This window comes from Bidens hawaiensis, unplaced genomic scaffold (assembly GCF_021521415.1).
Source record: "Bidens hawaiensis isolate Kalapana, Puna unplaced genomic scaffold, B.hawaiensis_p1.1 tig00003356_1, whole genome shotgun sequence".
Lineage (NCBI taxonomy): Eukaryota > Viridiplantae > Streptophyta > Magnoliopsida > Asterales > Asteraceae > Bidens > Bidens hawaiensis.
The window spans coordinates 630,187-654,116 of NW_027491185.1; the positions used below are offsets into that span (position 1 = coordinate 630,187).

Below are 23,930 nucleotides of genomic sequence, written 5' to 3' on the forward strand. Positions count from 1 at the left end.
TTTTGCACCCTGGTTTTCAGGATTAAGATCGAGTTCAATTTCATGAACGCCTTCTAACACTCTCCATCACTCAAAACGACGCATGGGGCATTGGGTTTACTCGGGTGGGGTATAATATTACCATATGGGGCTATCATTGCTAAATACTTCAAGCACAAGGATCCGTTATGGTATTATTTGCACGTGGGCTTTCAATTTGTCCGGTTCATATTTGCTGTTTCCGCAGGATTTGTCGGATTAAACATGTATAACAAGTTTAATTTCCATGCACCAGCACACAAAGGACTGGGGATAACCGCCAATGTGCTCAGTGTTCTCCAGGTTCAAAAATCACTACATATATACAATTTTGACTTTTATAGTCAAACAGGCGATATTAAATTACAAATTCATCACAGATTTCTTAAAATTAAAGAAAAATATCAATAGATTTGGTTAATATAAACAAAACCTACATAATAACAACATTTTTGTGTTGGGAAACATGAAAAATTCGTAATCTTGATTAAATTAAGTAAAAAAGGTTTGACTTCAAAAGTCAAGTTTTTTTAAACATGTTTTGCATATTCAGGTTATGGAATTCTTTATAAGGCCTGAAAAGGACAGCAAGCACAGAAGATACTGGAACTGGTACCATCATTATGTTGGAAGAATCGCCTTGTTTTTTGGTTGTCTAAATATATTACTAGAAAGATGAAGGTGCTACTATGTGTATATAAGGTCTTCATCTTTCTTTAATTTTAAACCATGTAGAGATGTGAGTAGAGACATGTACGACGATAAAAAAAATAGTGGGTTTTGACTATACGTAATATTTTCCGGCGAAGAAGATGAACGTTGAAGTAGTCGTGTGTTCCTTGGATAAATGAAGAAGATGACATGACTTTTATTTAATATTGCATTTGATTTTTTTATTTGAAAGTAAAGACAATCAACATTTGGTAGACCTTTAAATAGATTTAGTTATTATTTTTCTATTATCTAATTTAATTATATAAAACTTTTTATTAGTTTTATTTAACTTTTCATTTGCTTATTTATCCTACTTTTATGGATTTATTCTTTTACTTAGTTCTTGGTCTATTATTTCCTATTCTTTTTATAATATACATATATGTATATGTGTGTGTATATATTTGTGTGTATAGTAATCTAAATATACTTTAATTAAAAAAATTATACCCAATTTTCATACTTGTCATGGGCACTAGAATTCTCGCAGACGCCCCTGGTTAAACATGGTTGCAGTCTGTGCAAATATATATGGATTAGTGAAGAAGACGTGGATTAGAAGATGATAAGGTTTAATATTGAGAGGAAAAACCTTCTTTTTTGTTAAAGATTGTTAAAGAACAGAGTTTTGTACAGATAGAATATTGGTATTGGTTTGATTCATATTGTATTTGATGTTATCAAGTATTCCCTTTGAGTATGTGATATACTTGTTTTTTGATTGAATATTGAAAGTAATTTTGCTGTTATTTTTTATGAAAGTAATTTTGCTGTTATTTTTTTGTGTCACATACTCACATGTGTGTTACTGATTAATGTTACAACTTATGAAGTTTTGAGTTACCTAATGTCCCTTCGAGTTTCCCTTAGCCTAATCAAAAGTAGAAAGAGTTTTAGAATACACAAAAAAAGTTAATAACTATTGACAATATTTTAACATAAAAATAATCAGTTTCTTATAACTTATACGGAGTATATATCTAATATAATTTAACCTTTAATTTGTTAAATTAAGCTTATTATATGTGATTTGGAAAATGTTGTCATTATTCACACCTCTTACGACTTTATCAATTAGTTGCTATAAATTGAACTTTAGTGTGTACGTATGCTTGTAATTTATAACAAAAATATCAAGGGTTAATATTGTTTACCTTACTATATACAGTTGTACCAACATTTTACAGAAACATATTGAATTTGTCTTATAAAGCTCTAAAAGTGTTACATTTCATGTTAATCTTCGTTCTTCTTTGTAACAACTTTGTTAACTCACAAAGCTACAACAATATCACCACATTGTACAATACTGATGAACTCAAAACTTTATACCCATGGGAATTCAAATTCATGGTTTAAAACAATTTAATTTACAAAAAAAATTGCAAATTTAAAATCAAGATATTGGAATTCACTTTGTAAGAAGAAACTCATAACAATTTCACAACCTTTTGTAACAATGAATTCAACTTTTATCTTCACATTAAGTAGAACTCGCAACTTATTTTCCTTGTTGTAACAATGCAATCACAACTTATTCTCCTTTTTATAACATTGAATTCACAGCTTATCTGGACAACAATTTATGAGTTCATAATTATAAATTCTTATTTCTTATAGGGTTTAAAATCTTAATTAAGAAAATAAGGCATGATGTCAAATTAAGGATACTAAATATTTGCCTTTTAGTTTCTTTGATGTAAACAAGAAAGAATTGTTGATTTTATAGTATAAATTTTCTTTAAAATAGTAAGTATATAAAAATTATTTGAATTGAAAAGGTGAACTAGATTTTAACAAAAAGAAGCCAATAATTTCAATGATTTGTAACTGTATAAAATATAATCTTGTCATTAAAATGATTTTTATCATTTCTTACACTTTGTAGGGTAAAAACACTTAGTATATATCCCAATTTCATATACAGGCACACAACATGTCTCTTATAAAATTATCCAGGTATAAGATTAAGAATGTAGTCGAGTCAAAATAACTGGTAAATCCTGAATCTCATTAAACTGTAGTCGATACTTAAGAAACCACCCCGAACAGTCCCTCAACATCTCGTACACATTCACGTTCAATATTCCGTGTCTGGTATTAGATGCAGATGACCTCTTGATTCCCCAAAATACATTGTTGATAGTTCATCAGACCTCAATCCCTCAGGCCCGGGCAACACTTGCAACTCTTCAACATCTAATTTCAAGTACAAGAAACTGTCACATAGAAAATCAGGAGCCCAATAGACGGATTCGTTCCATTAAACGAGGTAGGAGAAGTCGGATGGACGCCCAGAGAAAGATTCGATACAAATCTTTCATTTCATTGTCTCGGATGAGTATATTTGAATTTGAAGCATGCCTTTTTGAGTAACACAAACAACTTTGTAGTGCAGAGAAAAAGCCATTGATCTGGCGTATTTACCAAGCGGTGAGATGAATGCGAGTTGCTTGGTGGTGGGATTAAACACATAATATTCACTACTGTCATTGTGAAGGGCATGACAAAGTAATAGACCGTTACAAGATTGAAAGATTCTGACACCAGAACGATTAAAGTAGAAATCGAGACTACGGAATGGAGGAGGGCTTGGGTTTTCAACATCAAATGGATAATACATACCATAATGATCAAATAGACCAACAGATTTGGAAACGTTATTATTATTATTATCATACCGGCGGGTGAAGTGTCTGTGAGTCAAAGCGATCGCCAGTGTTTAGATACGGATTTGAAACGAAGGATGGAGGTAACAGGGAGACGGATAAGGATTTCGGTTAAAAGGTCATCGTTGGAAGCGATTACCGCTACAGATTGATGATAGGAATCCTCCATGGAAGCAAGCAAGAAGCAGGTTTGGGGTTTATATATGTATATGTATATGTATATTTAAGGGGTGTGTTACTGTTTGAATGTATCAACGTATGTAGGACGCTTAACATTTGGGTTACCAAGTCACCATAAAGTAAAGATTGAAAACATGATCCCAAGTTAAAGTTGAAAGTTGAAACGCTATATATTCTCTCATGATTTATTTATTATTGGTATGACAACCAAAGTTGGAGTAATATGCATCTTAAATGTTTGTCTCTTCATGTTTTGTATTCTTCATTTTCACTTTTCAAAATATAGTTGGCATAATATATTCAACATTCAAATAATCTTCCGAATCTGGAGGTTTCCGTGGGTGCCTTGTTGGTGTTTGTGTTTATAAAGGTTAACTGTTCGGAAAAAATAAAATAATCTTTCGAACCATCAAAGTCGATATAAAAACTTGGATCCATAGTCGAAAATGAAAGTTTGAAAGACACTAATTAAAAGTACAGGATCGAAAGCGATGAGGTGGTATCAAAATACGTAAATATTATCACTATAAACATAGAACAAACATGAATTTTGGTATTTTTTTTATAAGTTAATGTGTATTACAGATGATAAAGTTTATAATAACAAGTTGGCAACCCCGCGCGTTGTGACGGATTAAACCTAGTTAACACATGTATGATTGTGACTCGACAACAATACTATAATAACAAAGAGCACTTGAGTTTGTTAGCTACATATTAGTTACAAAATAGAGTACCATAAACCATAATTACAAAAGAGAAGTAGTTGTTATCCTAGCCACATTATCTAAAAGTTGTGTAGCTTGGATAATAATATTTGTCTAGTAGTCCTAATAGCCCATATTTGTGCCAAAACAATTAACCTGCTTCATGGGTTTAATTTTTACCGCATTTGGTTATAGCCTTTGCTTCTTGGTATCAACTTTTCCATATCTGTTGAAAAGTGCAAGAGCTAGCTTTTAAACTTGATCAAGTATAAGCCATTTGATGCATCATCAATAAAAACTAACGGACATTGAGGAAAAGTTAATAATTGTTGTGCAAATGATCATTTTTATAATTCTCTAAATATATATAAACGAAATCTTTCTAAATTCTCTAAAGCTATCAGATTACTTTATTTGTAAATGAAGGTTTCTCATGCATTTGACCCGAATTCACGGGTATGGGTATCACCAAACTCAGGTAGCTCTTAAACGGGTTATAATATCTCATTATATTAAAAACTAGGTTATTGACCCGTGTACGACACAGGTGGAAATATATAAAACGTTTAACAACAACACTCGAGGAGACGATAACATGATATATAGTTGTTATTATAACGTATTATAAACAAAAAATTTGCTTCAACATAAGTACAACCAAAATGACATTGGTTCTACAATTACTATATACATAATACTTTTCATAAACAACAAAATAACTTTCGTTTTACAATTATTTGATAGATAAAAAAAACTTGAAAATTAAAATTTCATAAATAACTAAATAGTTTCTTATAAACCACATTTGTAGTTTTATTTGTAACATTACCCTCCTTATTTAATATAAGCATTTTAACACCGGCTCTACTCATCACTCGTGATAAAGCCACATATAGCTGACCATGTGTAAACACCGGTTGTCGAAGAAGATGAAAGGGCTTTTGAAAATTTAGGAGTTGATATTAGATAGTATGGTTATAAATTTATTATAGTAATATTATAATATTATTATGTTAACTTTCTAGACTTTAATTTGTAAGAAATTATTTAATATGAATTACAAATATAGATTGTATATTTTCGTATACGATGAGATATTTTTTTTTATGATATGACGTTTTTAAAATTAAGTAGTTTGTTTTTATGAAACATTTATAATTGTCGGTATTGTTATATGCTTGTTTACCGTTTAAAGTAAAAACGGTTCAAAAAGACATCTCAAATTTATAAATCATTTGTAAATTTGTAGTTTGATAATGTTAGGTTTCAAAAAACAGGAAGTCAGTGGTGAAAAAACACGCGTTTTTATTGGTTTTACAAATCTAAATGTTACATTTTTACAATCAAAATAGTTTTAGTAAAGCAAATATGTTTAAATATTGATAAGTTAAAACTTTATTTTTTATAATATTAAAGGATTAATAAACTTATAGTTATATTAATGTTAATAAGTTTAAAAAAAATAAACAAATAGTTGTATCTCGTACATGAACGTTGGTGTTGCGTATAAGTATTGTAATAAATATTCTTTGACTTACTTTTATTTTCTTTCAACTTATTTGGTAACTAATACATAGAGTTATAGGAATACATCATTTCCTTTTAAAATTGTTGTAACATTAAATTATATATTATTAATGGCTTTCATCAAATTTTGTAAAATTATGTGTTTTGTTATGTGTGGTTGTTAGATAATTATTAGTGGCTTTCACCATAAAGTGTAATGTAGTATTTAATGATATGAAGCTAAATAAAGTCGATTATTTATGCTAATAACATTATAATTCATGTTAACTTATAATATATACATTAAATTTAAAAAGTTACAATTGTATGTTGAAGAGTGAAAGTGTAATAAAAAATAAGTTTAGGTATTTAAGTTTAGGAAAAGAGTACAACATAAGTTATATTGAAAAGATATGTCATGATAAATATTGTACATGTAGATGTCCAAAATGGGTGTATCATTATTCAAATTGCATGTTGGTAGTACCAATGTAAAAAGTAATGTTAGTAAGATCACGATGATGAAGATTCCCTAATTTAAAGTTTTATAAAAAATATGTTATTTTTAGACTAACATTAGAAAGAATAAACATAGTAGTTGGTGTGAACTTTAAACCAAGGAGAATAGAGAATACAAATATAAAACAACACATAACATTAAAAAAACACAAATTCATTGCTATCCATATGAAATTCAAACACGACAAATAAAACTAAATTGATAATGTCAAGGACAATAAACACAAAAACATCCAATCTCAAACCAAAAAAATAAAGTAAACATGCATGCAAAATGTTGCATTTATTACGAAAATTTCAAATCCGTCCATTTTATATCTTTCATTCCAACGGTATCTCCCTCACCAACATTAGCATCAACAATTGGTTTTTCGTCAACCTTCGTCTTGTTTGCAGACATACAAGTGTCATCATGAACATTATAAGTGTCATCCAATTTGCGCTTGAGTTTTGCATCAACGATAGGTAAAGAAATAACCTTTTCGTCAAGCGATGAATGAAAGACGGTCAGGAATAACATCTTCAGAAATTGAAATCAGAGTGAACTGGTTGGACGAAGGCGTACACATATCCTACGAAGAAGTGTAAAAAATGTTTTTAGTCTACATATTTAGATTTCATGAAATATTATATTTAGACAAACTGATACATATTCCATTATTATTTTTAATGTCTTACCTTTTCGGTTGACTTCAGGCTAGAGATTTAAATCATTTATTATAAACCATGTTTGAATTAAATATTACACTAACTTCATTTTCCAAATTCAAATGTGCCATTTCTTTTTAACATTAGCAAGCTGTAAGTGATCTAAATCTCTTAAAAGAAACAGATCATTGGATTCCAATATTGATTTATGATAGTACCCGTGTTACACACGGTGGAACATATTTAAAAACATGATATATATGTAACATCATATAAATTTAATGAAATGCAAATGTTGTAATTATAAAAAAATGATACTTTTACATGAATTATAAAACATCATAACTTATTTAATCAAATACAAAACATACAAAGACAAACAAAGATAAACGAAAGTTAAAATATTTTATAACTTTTATCATTAGTACAATAATAAGCAAACAAAAGAAATTAGTCTTCGAAACAATAAAACAATTCTACAATGTCGATTCAACAAAACTTTTATCTCAATGTTGATTCAAAAGATGAACTTTATCTAAGACATTTATTACGCATTAATAACTGTGATATTTATTACTATAAGATGGTACCCGTGTTTATTTGCACATCAATTTAATTCATTTATTACAAATCATGTTTGAATTAAATATTACCATCTTGAAAAACATTTATCACTAACTTCATTTTCCAAATTCAAATGTGTCATTTCTTTTTAACATTAGCAAGCTTTAAGTGATCCAAATCTCTTAAAAGAAACAGATCATTGGATTCCAATATTGATTTAGGATAGTACTCGTGTTACACACGGTGCAACATATTTAAAAACATGATATATATGTAACATCATATAAATGTAATGAAATGCAAATGTTTTACTTATAAATGAACGATACTTTTACATGAATTATAAGACATCATAACTTATTTGAATCAAATACAAAAATATACAAAGACTAACAAAGATAAATGAAAAGTTAAAATATTTTATAACTTATATCATTAGTACAATAATAAGCAAACAAATGAAATTAGTCTCCAAATCAATAAAACAATTCTACAACGTCGATTCAACAAAACTTTTATCTTAATGTTGATTTAAAAGATGAACTTTATCTAGGACATTTATTACACATCAATAACTGTAATATTTATTACTCTAAGATAGTACCTGTGTATATTTGCACATCAATTTAAAACATTTATTGTAAACCATTTTTGAATTAAATTTTATCATCTTGAAAAAATTATAGTTAGTAATGTACTATCTTGAAAAAAAAATAACACACCATGTTTGAATTAAAAGGTCTAATTTTTAATTTAAAATGTCATATTTTGACTTCAAAATGTCAACATAATATATATGCATTTTTTAAAATCCAAAATGTGTCCATTGTTTTTTCTTTTGCTTGAAGCAAACTTAATACAATTAATAGTAACTCTTAATAACATAATAATATAATTAAAAATGTTACAATAGTCAAAATAAATGTATGTTAATTTTTATATGGACATAATTTGTGAGTGCAAATCTTAAATTTAAAAGTACTTAAATCATGTTGATATATTTCAAGAAAGTTATATTTACTATGTAAATGTTATTTAAAAATTAAAACGATTTAATATGAATGGTCAAAAATGATTTAATGTGAATGGTCAAATACTTAAATCGGTCGGAAATTTATTTAGTTTATAACTTCTTCATTCGGGTTTTTTAACAAATAAAGAAAGTCAAACCATATAAAATGTAATAATAAGATAATTATGGTATTATTTCGGTCAAACCATATTAAGGAATGAGTTTATAAAAATGGGAAAAAATTAAAAACTATATACAATTAGGGTAAACAAAAATAAAGAATTGAAGTTTTGAGTTGTTTTAACATTGATTACAAATTTGAATTTGTAATAGTATGAACGGTAACTTGTAATTTTATAACAAAAATAAAAATAATAGTCTGAATGGTAACTTTCTAAGGTAGTACTTCTTGAAATATCTAGAACAAAAAATAATATAAGTAATAACATACTTGTAAAGTATAATTTTAATAATTTAACATAATCTGAATTATAATTTTTGGTAATTATTAAGATACGGTTATAGTCAATATAATAATGGAAAACATGTATAGAAACAATTATGTTTGACAAACAATTATTATGGACATTAAATAGGAATTCAAATTTAAATCATATACCAAAAATGTAGAGAAATACTACAGAGAAAATCGAGACCTTTATTTAATTATTTATGTAAAATAGTAAACTTATTATTATCTACCGATTATGGACCATTGATTTTAGAGAACTTATTATTATGTAAATTATGGATAATTAATTTCAAATTAATTTTTTATGATATACCAAAACTATAAACAATTACGGTAAACAAAATAAAGAATTGAAGTTATGAGTTGTTTTAAAATTTAGAACGAATTTTGAATTTGTAATGGTATGAATGGTAACTTGTAATCTTTTAACAAAAATAAAAATAATAACATACTTGTAAAGTATAATTTTAATATGTTACCTTAAACATAATTTGAATGTTGGTATATATTCCATGGAAATGTTGGTCAAACCATTATTATGAACATTAATTAGAAATTCAAGTTTATGGGAACTTATTATTATGTAAATTATGTATAATTAAAGTATATAAATTATGGGATAATTAAAGTATTAAAGCATATAAATTACAATATTGATGTTAATTCGGTTATATATACAAAATGAAGGAATGAATAAACATTAATTAGAAATTCAAATGTTAGTCAAACAATTAAAGGAAACATGTTAAATAGGAAACATATTAATATTTCGTGTAAATGTTAGTCAAATAATTAGTATGGAATTAATTAGAAATTCAAATTCAAATTTAAATAATATACCAAAAATGTAGAGAGATACCATAAATAAATTTGATATCTTGATTAACTTATTTATGTAAATTAGTAAACCTGTTATTATGTATTATTATTTATAGATTATGGACATTTAATGTTAGATAAATTATGGATAATTAATTTAAAATTAAGTTTTTATGATACACCAAAACTATATACAATTACGGTAAACTCATATTAACTTTGAGTTGGGTGAAATGATTGCAAATTAATTTGTATTTCGTTAAGATTTAAATTTTTATATAAAAGGGAATACAATAATTATATTATAAAAGGTAGTAACAAAGTTCTAAGTATGTGTAAATGTTATTTTATAATTATCATTGATATGGCCAAATAGTAAATGAGAAAAAAAATGAAGTTAATTTGTAAAATCGGTTTTCTTTAAAAATTAAGGAAAGAAATTGTTTATAAAATGTGAATGAAATAAATTGTATTAAGCAACAAAATTAGGAAATAGTTAATTGAGAAAGTCAATGCATATAAAATCGGAATCTTGTTATGACCATAAATTAGGAAAGTCAAACTAAATAATTCGAATTAATGGAATAGTTAATTGTGCCATTTATTAAGGCGTCGGAAAACAAAATATACATCAGGTATAGATTAATATTTAGCTTTAACTAAAATTTATGAAATTGAAATATTGAAATACATGAATATTCAAAAAAGAAAATCTATACATGATAATATAATAAAAATACATCTTATAAAGTCTTGATCAATCGTGAAATTATATTATATGAGTCGGAAAATAACCTGAAATAATAAAATCGAAAATTAATATTGATATTATGGTTTTCTGAATTATAGTTAATAACCGGAAAATTTAAAAGATGTAACCGGAAAAACGATATTGTGACAATGATCATGGTATGTCGGATTTTTTTGTAGAATTTCCAGAGAAATGAACATCTATTAGTTGGCATTGACCTGAAATTAGAAAGTAGAATATTAATGTTGATATTATGGAATATTTGATTTTTAATTTGTAACCGGAAAAATTGAATGTCTTACCAGAAAGTAAGAAATATGGTTTTTAACCATGGAATCTCCGATTTTGATACCGTCGATGGATGAACATAATTTTGATCTAGAACATAGATTAACAGCATGTCAAACAAAAGAACATGAAAAATTAAAAAAATACTAATAAATATAAAACAATCATCATTGTTATAAGTATAACACATAACCGGAAAAAATTATCGTCAATACTTATTGGAACAACGTAAACACGTCCAAAAATTGTAGACATCTCCTTTCTTTATTAAAAACCTAAAATGATTTTAATAAAATTAGTTAACAATTAAAATAAACATAAAAAGATTAGAGGAAACAATAACCGAAAGAAATATAATATTGCCGGAAATACATATATCAACAATCGAAATTTAATATATAATAGAAACTTACCGGAAAATAATTAATAAAGATATAGATTTGGATTGGCCGGAATATGGGAGAGGATGAAAGAAGATCCGGCTATTAGAGAAAGAAAGAAAAACATGATTAGGGAAAAAAATTAAGAAATGTTATTGTTTAAATATAGGTTAGAGGATGAGTTGGCATTAGTATAAAAGGAATTGGCGACATGGCATTAAGGTGGCATTGATGTGGTATAAATTGATTTTATTTTTGATTTATTTAATTGGTAAGAAAAATAAAAAAATATAAGATATATTTGGAAAAAAAGGAAATCATCCAATAGAAAAGAGGCATGTGGAGGCAAACTAATTTGTTTTAATAGTATAGTAGGATTAATCCATCAAATATTTGATATGAGAATTCTATAAAATGGGGATATGCTAAAAATTAATATCCGATTTTTTTAAATATATTATTTATAGATAAGAAACAATTTTATAGTAAAAAAAGCGGCTCATTGGTCTCACCAAATCCAGATTGCTTTTAAACCGGGTTATAACATCTTATTTATTTGTGAAACCATTTCATCATCAAATCTTAAGTATACAATAAATAAAATTAAGATCCTAAAAAAATATATTAATATTAGAAACGAATAATGTAAAATAACCCCGTAATACTGGAGATAAACATATCATTAATTAAGTAACAATTTTATGTTAAAAAAATAAACGAGTCTTGGGTCTGACCAAACTCATATAGCTTTTAAATCGGGGTTATAACATCTCATTTATTTGTAAAACTTTTTATTATCAAACCATAAGTATATTATTAAGTTACATACAATAAATAAAATTCAATTTAAAAAAATATATAAATATTATAAATAAATAATATAAAACAACCCCCATAACATAAAAACTAGTATATATATATTACATACTCAACCAATGATAAATGTAAATGTGATGATATATCCAAAAACAAAATGGAAAAAGAAAGTGATAATGGAGTGGGGCCACAAAGTCGCTTCATCGATCAGGTTGGTAATGTTATTAGAGTTTTGCTTTTCTTTTTAAATGAAATGGTCCGACCGACCAAACAAAACTCTCACAATGTGAGTGGTCTTAAGGCTAATGGGTCTCACGGTTAGACACTTGTTGGTGCAAAGTCTCTTCTATTTAGGAGTTCTCGGTTAGAGACTTGTTAGTTCTTTATAAAACTATTGAGCTCGGCGAAGTGGAGAATGTAAGGCCCCGTTACCGGTAGCCCTACTTTGGTGTTAGATTTACTCATAAACGCAGTTCTGAATATCAGAGTTAATTAAAACTTTCGCGGAATAGTATAAAACATCAACAATCATTACAAGCATTCATAATCTTGTCTTTAAAACATAACTTAAACATGTCTTTAGTTCAAAACATAATAAATAGATCTTCAGATGCCAGCTTCTTTATTCTACCGCCATGTGTCCCCGCTCAAGCCAGGTGCCTCATTCTACTCACCTGCGTGCATACTAAAAGTTAGCTACGCTGAGTGAGTTCTAGTTAATCAAAAAACATACCATACGTACACTTACCTTCCATTATGCATCCGAAGACACATAATAATTACGTTACTATTTCACTTTCAATACATACTTTATTACTTTCATACTATTTATTTACTGTCCATTCTATCTCAGATATTATTAGGGTCTGATCCCTTCCTTTTCTATCTCAGATATTATCAGGGTCTGATCTCTCTTTCCTTTGTCTATCTCAGATATTATTAGGGTCTGATCCCTTTCTTGTCTATCTCAGATATTATTAGGGTCTGATCCCTCTTTACTTTTCTATCTCAGATATTATTAGGGTCTAGTCCCTTTCTTCTCTATCTCAAATATTATTAGGGTCTGATCCCTTACTTCTGCATCTTCGTACGTTCTATCTTTACATACTCGTAACATACATAACATTCTTTATTCTTTCATACACATTCATACATATATCTATCATACACATCCATCTATCATATACATACCTCCCTTGTCAAATACGTGCAATATCCGAAGATCGTTCACGTACCGACAAGCCTTCGATCACATTCAAGATATACATAATTAACATATAAATCATTCATGGCATACACTTACCACTTAAGGTAAGTGTATTAACTATCACATCGAGTATGCACACTGATGTGTGAAAAACATATATAAAATTTAAAAACCAAGTTTTACCGAATTCACCTAAATAAACCACACAATCGGCAAGTGTACCGGTCACAATGTAGCTAGCAAGTAAGAACGGATATCGAAACTTGGACACTATGGGTAAACTCTAATTATTAAACCTTATGATTACTAACCTAAACTTTCTTTTAATTTTTTAGAATTTTTTTTTATTAATTAAATTAATAAAACTTAACTAATTAAAATTTAACTAAAAATAAAACTTTATAAAAACTGGGTTTTAAAACAAATATGAGAAACGACTACCTAGGTAATGGAATCCCACTAGTTAAATTAATAGTTAACGAACTTGACTTGGTTGAAAAACAATATCTTGTAAATATGACATTAAAGACCACCAAAGTACGTTAGATCGCCTCCCAGCCTCACCAACGACACCCTAGAACTCTACTGACATGTGAAGCTCAATTGTTAAAGGTTTGGATCACCTCCCGGTCTCACTTTGCCTAATAATATTATGGTACCCCAAAACCCAAATCACCTCCCGGTCTCTTTGAATACAATATATATTAATATAAAGAGGGTATTTTTAATTAACTTGAACACAACTTGTATCACAATAATCTTAGGGACATAGGATAACTCACTCTCGTGCAATTATTACCCAAACCCGCAAAAGACAAAGAAGACAGAACACTAAATCACCTCCCAGTCTCTCTAGTGAAAGAACAATAAAATCTAATAAACTCTCAATAATTACTCCTACGGTTATTTCGACCATAAACCGCAAACAAGTTGAAAACACAAAGTAAACAACTTAATCATGCGTCTAACAATCACAAAAACTATTAAACACAAGTGGAATAAATATTAAAGTAACAAACTAGATTTAATCACTCAAAAATATTGTGAACAAACCAATTAAAAACCTTTACCATAATACCAAATCAACCAACGTCAAATAGTAGTTCGTCAAACCATCAAATCTAACATAGTGCTCAACCAAAACCCAGGTAGTGTAAAGGTTTAGCTACTCATATAAAAGTCTGCTTCTTGCTTCTTATCTTTTCTTTTCTCGATCACGTAGCCTCACGAAATAATAATAATTCTTCTGTTCACGTTCACAGCCAAGATAACATGAATAATAATAATTCTTCTTCTCGTTGACTTCCTCCACCAAAAATAAAAAAAAAAAACCTTTTTCTTCTGCTTTGACTTCACGTCTCAATCAAGCACACCGCCTTCTCCCTTCTTTTCGTTCCTCTTTGTATTCATAATAATAATATAGGTTTTTTTTTCTTTTTAGCTCAAAGAATCCAACGGCCCACGTGAGAATTTCCTTTGGGTGAACCCTACAATAATACATTTAACAATTAATATTAATGGGCTTTCAATCTTCTTGAAAACAAAATTGTAAATAATAAGAATCAACTAAAATTTAGATATTCATTAGTCACCAACTTTGACTCTTTTATTTGAAGTTCATATATATAATTAATAAGTGAACTTTTAATCAGTTGAATATTAAGTTTAGATAACACATGTTAACTCGTTAATCAAAACTTTAGTATACACTCTATTTTAGCTCGTTGTCTCTTATAACCCATAAAATGTATATATGAACCAATTTGGGGAATTATTTTATAAACACACCTCAAAAGCAACTCAAAAGTATATGAAATATTTATATAAATTATGATCTATTGCAATGGAATCAGAATTCAAGACTAGTTTTCAAAACATATAGGTTATCTTTTAAGTACAGATAAACGCAAAAACCGCGATTGCCGATATTGTTGTCCACTTAAACCCAGCCACCAGCCTATCAAGCCCCCCTTTTCATTAAGCGTTTTAAGTTCAAAAACCACGGCTACACCTACCCCATCTCAGACAAAGAGAGCTAGAAAAAAACTAGATTTCAAAATTTTATTTTTTTTAAATAAAAAGCAAACTGGTTTGACAAATTAGCATAAGCTAAGGACTCGTTGATGGTACTAATTAGATGCACTCGGTGAAATTTGATGGATGAATGGTCCTGTGGATGTCGTACGAGCTATTCCTAAATATTATTGGACTTTGTCCTATAAATTCCTAATTTGATATTTATTGACTAAGAACCTTCGATCCCCAATAGTGTATCCTCAGAGTCACCATCCCCAAGGTAACACGTAAACTCTAAGTCCCGTCTAGTATGTGCATCTTTGGCTTCTTTTTCTATTTTTGAGAATGCTTCATTGGCATTTTACAATACATAACTTTCTTCACAAGCATTTTCTTTTCTTGAACAACTTTTGATAATACACATAACTTTTAAAACATACTTCTTTCTTTTTCTTTTTCTTTTTATTTTCTTTTTTTTTTCTTTTTTCTTTTATATCACACTAAAGTATATAACTATTTCTAAGCTCGTAAAAAGATGGACATGTGGTGGTGTACTGGTTTGAGTGCATCTAAGTCTTACCATCTCAAAGTTTTTAGATTATGGTAATCCTCCCTAAGCATCGAAATTTGGTTTCACCGTTTTTCAAATTATTGGATATATAAAACTTGCTAAAGAGGACTATCAAAACTAGTTGGGCCTACCGACACATCCCAAGTATAGTGCGTTATCTTTTATTTAATCTCATATATAATAGTAGTTTTAAAAACCAATCTCAAATTTTTCTATCATTTTCCATTATTTGCAATAAAATTCGTTAAAATTTCGGGACATTTTTTTTAATAAAATTTGAAACTTTTTTTTTATTATTTTTATTTTTTACTTTTTTTTAACCAAAAGAAAACGTCAGTTCTCATCCCCACACTTAAAATCTACATTGTCCCCAATGTAGGAATAGAAAAAGACAGAAAATAAAGCTGAATAAAAAAATGTAAGCAAATAAAACAATAAACTGGAACAGACTCCCCTGGTAATAATGCAGTTATCATCACAAGTCTCGTTCCAAGGCGACCGTATAACATTTCATTCGCGGCCGCAGCTTCTGGGTGTCCACTACAATATGATAAGCTCAGAAAAATCCTCATCCGAATGGAGATTGAGTACGAACGAGAAAATCCAATCCTGCAATATAAAACTCAAAACAACCCAAAGCATACATCAAACAGACTCTAAGGATTAAAAATACTCAAAGAAAATTAAAACAAAGAAGATTAAAAATAAAAATAAAAATAAAAATAAAAGAAAATAATGCAACTAAGTTTTATACAAACTCTACAACTCGTGCAAAGTCCCGAGTGTGCTCTCCTCTCTACTCTCCAGGCGGATCAAGGTAGATCGCCTCCTCCTCTCGATCACCAAGTGGACCTCCAACATAATGCTTCAGTCTATGCCCATTCACTTTCCAAGAATGTCCATCATCAGCCTCTATCTCAACCGCTCCATACGGAAATGCCTCCTTCACAACGAACGGACTAGCCCATCGGGATTTCAATTTACCCGGAAACAACTTTAACCGGGAATTATACAAAAGAACCTTATCCCCACACTTAAACTCTTTGGACCCCTTAATATGTTTATCATGATTTTCCTTTGTCCGCTCCTTATACCCCCAACTTCTTTCATATACCTCATTCCGTAACTCCTCAACCTCATGAATTTGAAGAAAACGACTTTTTCCCGCCGCAGAAAAATCAAGATTTCCGGCTCTTAAAGCCCAATACGCACGATGTTCTAACTCAACAGGAAGATGACACGCCTTTCCATAAACTAGCCGAAAGGGAGTGGTCCCGATCGGCGTTTTGAATTCAGTACGAAAGGCCCAAAGTGCGTCATCTAGCTTTGAAAGCACGAGATATGAACGGAATTTATCGCACGCGAAAACAACTGCAAGAAGTTCCTTCTCTGTCGTGGTGTAATTTTCCTGAGCATCGTTAAGGGTCTTGCTAGCGTAATAGATGGGATGAAAGTGTTTCTCTCGACGCTGCCCTAACACGGCTCCAACAGCAAAATCGCTCGCATCACACATGATCTCAAACGGAAGAGTCCAATCGGGAGCAACTAGAATAGGAGCACTCACTAACCTCTCCTTAATCAACTCAAAGGCCCTCAAACACTCTTCACTAAAATCGAACGTCCTATCTTTCTCTAGAAGCTGGGTCATCGGACGGGAGATTTTCGAGAAATCTTTAATAAATTGGCGGTAGAATCCCGCATGACCTAAAAAACTACGAATATACTTCACAGAAGTGGGCGGTGGAAGTTTTGAAATGGTGTCTACCTTAGCTCTATCTACCTCAATCCCCGCACTAGAAATCTTATGACCTAAAACAATACCCTCACGAACCATAAAATGACATTTCTCCCAATTAAGCATAAGGTTCGTCTCTTCACATCTAGCGAGCACTCGATCTAAGTTACGCAGACAATCATCGAAGGAATTCCCAAAGACAGAAAAATCATCCATAAAGACTTCCATGGAATCCTCAATTAACTCATGAAAAATGGCCACCATGCACCGCTGAAATGTGGCTGGAGCGTTACATAATCCAAATGGCATGCGTCGGTACGCGAATGTGCCAAAAGTACATGTAAATGTGGTCTTCTCCTGATCACCCGGGGCGATGGGGATCTGGAAATAACCAGAAAAGCCGTCAAGAAAACAGTATAATTGTTGTCCTGACAAACGCTCAAGCATCTGATCTATGAATGGAAGCGGGAATTGGTCCTTTCGTGTGGCCTCGTTAAGTCTGCGGTAGTCGATGCAAACTCGCCACCCTTTTACAGTCCGTGTCGGTATGAGCTCATTATTTTCATTCGTGATAACTGTCATACCGCCCTTTTTAGGGACCACCTGGACTGGACTAACCCACGCGGAATCGGAGATTGGAAAAATCAAATCAGCATCGAGCAACTTAATAACCTCCTTCTTGACAACCTCCTGCATGTTCGGGTTAAGCCTCATCTGCGGCTGCACCACAGGTTTAAACTCGTCCTCTATAAAGATTTTATGCGTGCAAAATGACGGGTTTATACCTTTGATATCCATAAGCTTCCATGCGATGGCATGCTTATGAGATTTCAGAACAACCATCAGCTTCTCCTTCTCCTCCATCTCCAAACTCGAAGAGATGATGACGGGAAGTTGAGACCTCTCCCCTAAAAACGCATACTCAAGGTGAGATGGTAAATCTTTTAGCTCTAAAGATGGGGGTTCTCAACAGATGGTTTTTCAATCGGAAACTCTCGCTCTACAACCGCAAGGACATTAGAAAAGATTTGGGAACTCATGATCGGTTCGTGTCCTCCTGTCTCAAGTAACTGCTGCTCCTCCCTCTCCTGCAACTCAAAATCAAATTCTGTCATCTCGAATGACTGATTCTCCACATCGATGATCTGGGTGTCGGACGTGTCTCTCTGGCAGACCTTCGTAAGATAGTCGCATACATGCATCATGAAAGTGTCGATGAAGTAGAGAGTGTCATCCTGCTGCTGGGTATGCCTCATGGATTTCTGCACGTCGAATGTGACCGTGTCATCATGAACTCGTAGAGTCAATTTGCCATCGGCAACATCAATGAGAGCGCGTGCGGTGGCTAAGAATGGACGACCGAGGATGAGCGGGACGTTCGAGTGCTCATCCATATAGAGAATGACAAAGTCGACCGGAAAGATGAATTTGTCCACCTGCACCAACATGTTCTCCACAATGCCCCTTGGGAACTTCACAGATCGGTCTGCCAGCTGGATACTCATTCGGGTGGGAAGCAGCTCTACCACGTTAAGTTTGGCAAACACTGAATAGGGCATGAGGTTAATGTTTGCACCAAGGTCGGCCAAAGCATTGCTAACATGAAGATTACCAATCAAGCAAGGAATGGTAAAGCTGCCCGGATCTGTCATCTTCCTAGGAAGCTTGTTCTGTACGGCGGCAGAACACTCCTCACTAAGAGTAACAGTCGAAAGCTCCTCAAGTTTCTTTTTATTAGTGAGTAAATCTTTAAGAAACTTGGCGTGTTTTGGCATGTTTGCGAGAGCTTCAATAAACGGAATGTTCACATGGAGCTTCTTAAGCATGTCGAGAAACCTAGAGTACTGCTCCGAATCATTCTTCTTCACTAGACGACCGGGATATGGCGGTTTTGGCTTATAGACGCGCACCGGTTCCTGCTCAACCTCCTTCTCCTTCTCAACTGGCGCACCGCTTGACCGTGAGGTACTTGCTGGGCCTCGCCTCTGGTTCACCTTATCAGGCGGTGTCTCCATCTCCATCTCCTCGTCAACTTCCTCCTCACTTGGTGTATCTCTAACGACACCTCGCCCACTTCGGGTGGTCACTGCCTTGGCCTGAGCATTTTGAAATGGTTTAGAATAGGTGGGGCCAGGATTAGGGACGGTGTTACTTGGAAGACTCCCCGAGGTTCGTTGATCAATCTTTGCGGACAACTCACCAAACTTAGCCTCGAGATTCTGAAATGCGACCTGTTGTCCCTTCATAAACGTCTCATACTGCATAAGAGTGGATTTGGTGTTGGCATCATTTTGTAAGAGCTGATTTAACAATTGAGATTGGTTAGCCAACATCTCCTCGATCTTAGAAGTACTATTTGGTACAGGTGGGTGGGTTCTTGGAACAGATTCTGGCGTTGCTGATAACCGGTGTTACCTACCCGCTAATTAGAGTTAGAATTATTGTTTCGCCACCCGGAATTGAAGTTACGGTTTTGATTAGCAAAAAAATCTACCTCCTCCTGAGAATCAACGGGACAATCGGCTGTCTCGTGATTTCCACGACATATCTCGCACCTACGAGCTTGCAATTTAAGCTCTTTCATCTCCCTCTTCAGTGCCTCCACATCTGCCGACACACTCGTATTATGATCAACATGATGCACTCCACGTGATGCTGAGATGGTTGCGGCCTTGTCTGCCGAGACGGACCTTCTACTCGGTGTATGCTGATCCCCTAATGCAATGCTCTCGAACATTTCTTCAGCCTCCTCTATGGTGAGTTTATCGAGCATGTTTCCTCCGGCGGCGGTATTGAACCGCTGTAGGGTTTCGGGAGTAAGACCGTTATAGAATTTTTCAACCACAGCCCAATCATTTAAGCCATGCTGAGGACAACGACTTATAAGAGTTTGGAAACGCTCCCACACAGAATAATATGACTCATCGGGTTCCATATAAAAAGAACGGATTTGCTCGCGTAGACGCCCAGACTTCGATGGAGGAAAATACTTCCTAAGAAACTTGGATTGCAAGTCGGCCCATGTTGCGATTGAGGCGTTCGGAAGAGAGTCAAACCATGTAGCAGCACGACCAGAAAGTGAGAATGGGAATAACTTAAGATGAATGACGTCGAACGAGATATTATTAATATTAAAAGTTTCGCAGATTCGCACGAATCGGGACAGGTTTCCCGGAGCATCTTCGTCATCCAAGCCGTGGAACTGAGCAGAATTGGTGATATAATTCATGACGTGAGAGGGAATTTGCCAGTTTTGCTTATTAGTCGCAGCAGGTCGAACAATTGCGGATCGGGCTCCCATGATGCCATCGTTAGCTCTAGCATGAACGGTTTGTCTCGGTGGTTGAACGGCGTCGCCCATATCTATTTTTATTTTTATTTTTATTTTTTTAAGGAAAACTAAACCTAAAGGCACAAATAGCAAGTAAAGGCATGTAAAGGAAAAATGATAACTAGATAAAAAAAACAAATAAACAAATAAAAATATCAGATAATCAACTCGGTTTAAAAAAAGAATTTGCCAGTGTCCCCGGCAACGGCTCCAAAAACTTGATGTGTGAAAAACGTTTATAAAATTTAAAAACCAAGTTTTACCGAATTCACCTAAATAAACCACACAATCGGCAAGTGTACTGGTCACAATGTAGCTAGCAAGTAAGAACGGATATCGAACCTTGGACACTATGGGTAAACTCTAATTATTAAACCTTATGATTACTAACCTAAACTTTCTTTTAATTTTTTAGAATTTTTTTATATTAATTAAATTAATAAAACTTAACTAATTAAAATTTAACTAAAAATAAAACTTTATAAAAACTGGGTTTTAAACGAAATATGAGAAACGACTACCTAGGTAATGGAATCCCACTAGTTAAATTAATAGTTAACGAACTTGATTTGGTTGAAAAACAATATCTTGTAAATATGACATTAAAGACCACCAAAGTACGCTAGATCGCCTCCCGGCCTCACCAACGACACCCTAGAACTCTAATGAAATGTGAAGCTCAATTGTTAAAGGTTTGGATCACCTCCCGGTCTCACTTTGCCTAATAATATTATGGTACCCCAAAACCCAAATCACTTCCCGGTCTCTTTAAATACAATATATATTAATATAAAAAGGGTATTTTTAATTAACTTGAACACAACTTGTATCACAATAATCTTAGGGACCTAAGATAACTCACTCTCGTGCAATTATTACCCAAACCCGCAAAAGACAAAGACGACACAACACTAAATCACCTCCCAGTCTCTCTAGTGAAAGAACAATAAAATTTAATAATCTCTCAATAATTACACCTACGGTTATTTCGACCATAAACCGCAAACAAGTTGAAAACACAAAGTAAACAACTTAATCATGCGTCTAACAATCACAAAAACTATTAAACACAAGTGGAATAAATATTAAAGTAACAAACTAGATTTAATCACTCAACAATATTGTGAACTAACCAATTAAAAACCTTTACCATAATACCAAATCAACCAACGTCAAATAGTAGTTCGTCAAACCATCAAATCTAACATAGTACTCAACCAAAACCCAGGTAGTGTAAAGGTTTAGCTACTAAAAGTCTGCTTCTTGCTTCTTATCTTTTCTTTTCTCGATCACGTAGCCTCACGAAATAATAATAATTCTTCTGTTCACGTTCACAGCCAAGATAACATGAATAATAATAATTCTTCTTCTTCTCGTTGACTTCCTCCACCAAAAATAAAAAAAAAACCTTTTTCTTCTGCTTTGACTTCACGTCTCAATCAAGCACACCGCCTTCTGCCTTCTTTTCGTTCCTCTTTGTATTCATAATAATAATATAGGTTTTTTTTTCTTTTTAGCTCAAAGAATCCAACGGCCCACGTGAGAATTTCCTTTGGGTGAACCCTACAATAATACATTTAACAATTAATATTAATGGGCTTTCAATCTTCTTGAAAACAAAATTGTAAATAATAAGAATCAACTAAAATTTAGATATTCATTAGTCACCAACTTTGACTCTTTTATTTGAAGTTCATATATATAATTAATAAGTGAACTTTTAATCAATTGAATATTAAGTTTAGATAACACATGTTAACTCGTTAATCAAAACTTTAGTATACACTCTATTTTAGCTCGTTGTCTCTGATAACCCATAAAATGTATATATGAACCAATTTGGGGAATTATTTTATAAACACACCTCAAAAGCAACTCAAAAGTATAGGAAATATTTATATAAATTATGTATATTTTCGACTATATCACACACAGCCCCGAAAACATATCAAGGAAATGTGGGTAGAAACTCACCTGAATGCGGTTACGTTCACCGTTAATCGTAATCCGTTTCTTGAGCTGTGCACGGCTAACTGTATAATATTTACATATATCATTTAACTATTACTACTCATATCGTATTTATATCTTTATATAACCCACAACGAACGGGGGTCCGGGGGCAGCGGGGCTCTAGGGGCGGCAGCCCCTAGCAGGGTCCAAGGGGCAGAGCCCCTGGTTGGGGTCTAGCTGCTAGGTCAGCTTGGAAAAAATTTATTTCCAATAACTGTCTTAACACATTTTCCATTAGGATTTTAATTATTTTTCCGATTCGCTATCTTATTCGCTATGACAAATTAAGACTAATTCGTTACTGATTCGCTAGTTGACTCGTCATCCTAGTTCGTTAGCTTAATATAGCGAATGATGAGTAACGGATCAACTGATTCGTTATCTAAATATAACGAACTGGTCAATAACAAATCTCCTGATCTGCTGTCTGGTTCGCTGTCTTATTATAACGAATTGACCAGTAGCAAATGACCTAGTTCGCTGCTGTAATTATAACGAATTGCGAATCACCTGATTCGTTATTTGGACATACGAATGGATTGACTAATTCGTTATTTTATCATAACGAACCACATCTGATCATAACGAATTGCGTCCATCTTATCTAGACTTTGACTCAGGGTCAAAGTCAAAATTGCCAAGAACAGCAAATAGTCAACAGATCTTAGATCTGCAATTAAACCCTCGTTTCTTAACCAAATAACATGATTTAGGCATCAACGGATTCGGAATTACAGCGCCTACAAACCCTAATCGTCCATTCATCCAAATATTTACGTTTACGAGGTGCGATTTGTGTACATATATACGGGTTTCTTTAGGTTTACAATTAACCCATCAAATGCTGATAAATTTCCATAAGATTTGTTGTTTTGGATTTGTTTATAACAAACTAACACAGATCTATGATTTCCCTAATCAAACCGAACCTATATGTTCGATTTCTAAATATAAACGTACCTTAAACGAGTCGAACTACGAACACAGCTGGTCC

The 23,930-nt window shown here is 32.1% G+C and overlaps 1 pseudogene; it reads left to right on the forward strand.

Annotated features, from left to right (window-relative positions):
* LOC143623286 (cytochrome b561 and DOMON domain-containing protein At3g61750-like) overlaps nt 1-23,930 on the forward strand; it is a 28,108-nt pseudogene that overhangs the window by 398 nt on the left and 3,780 nt on the right.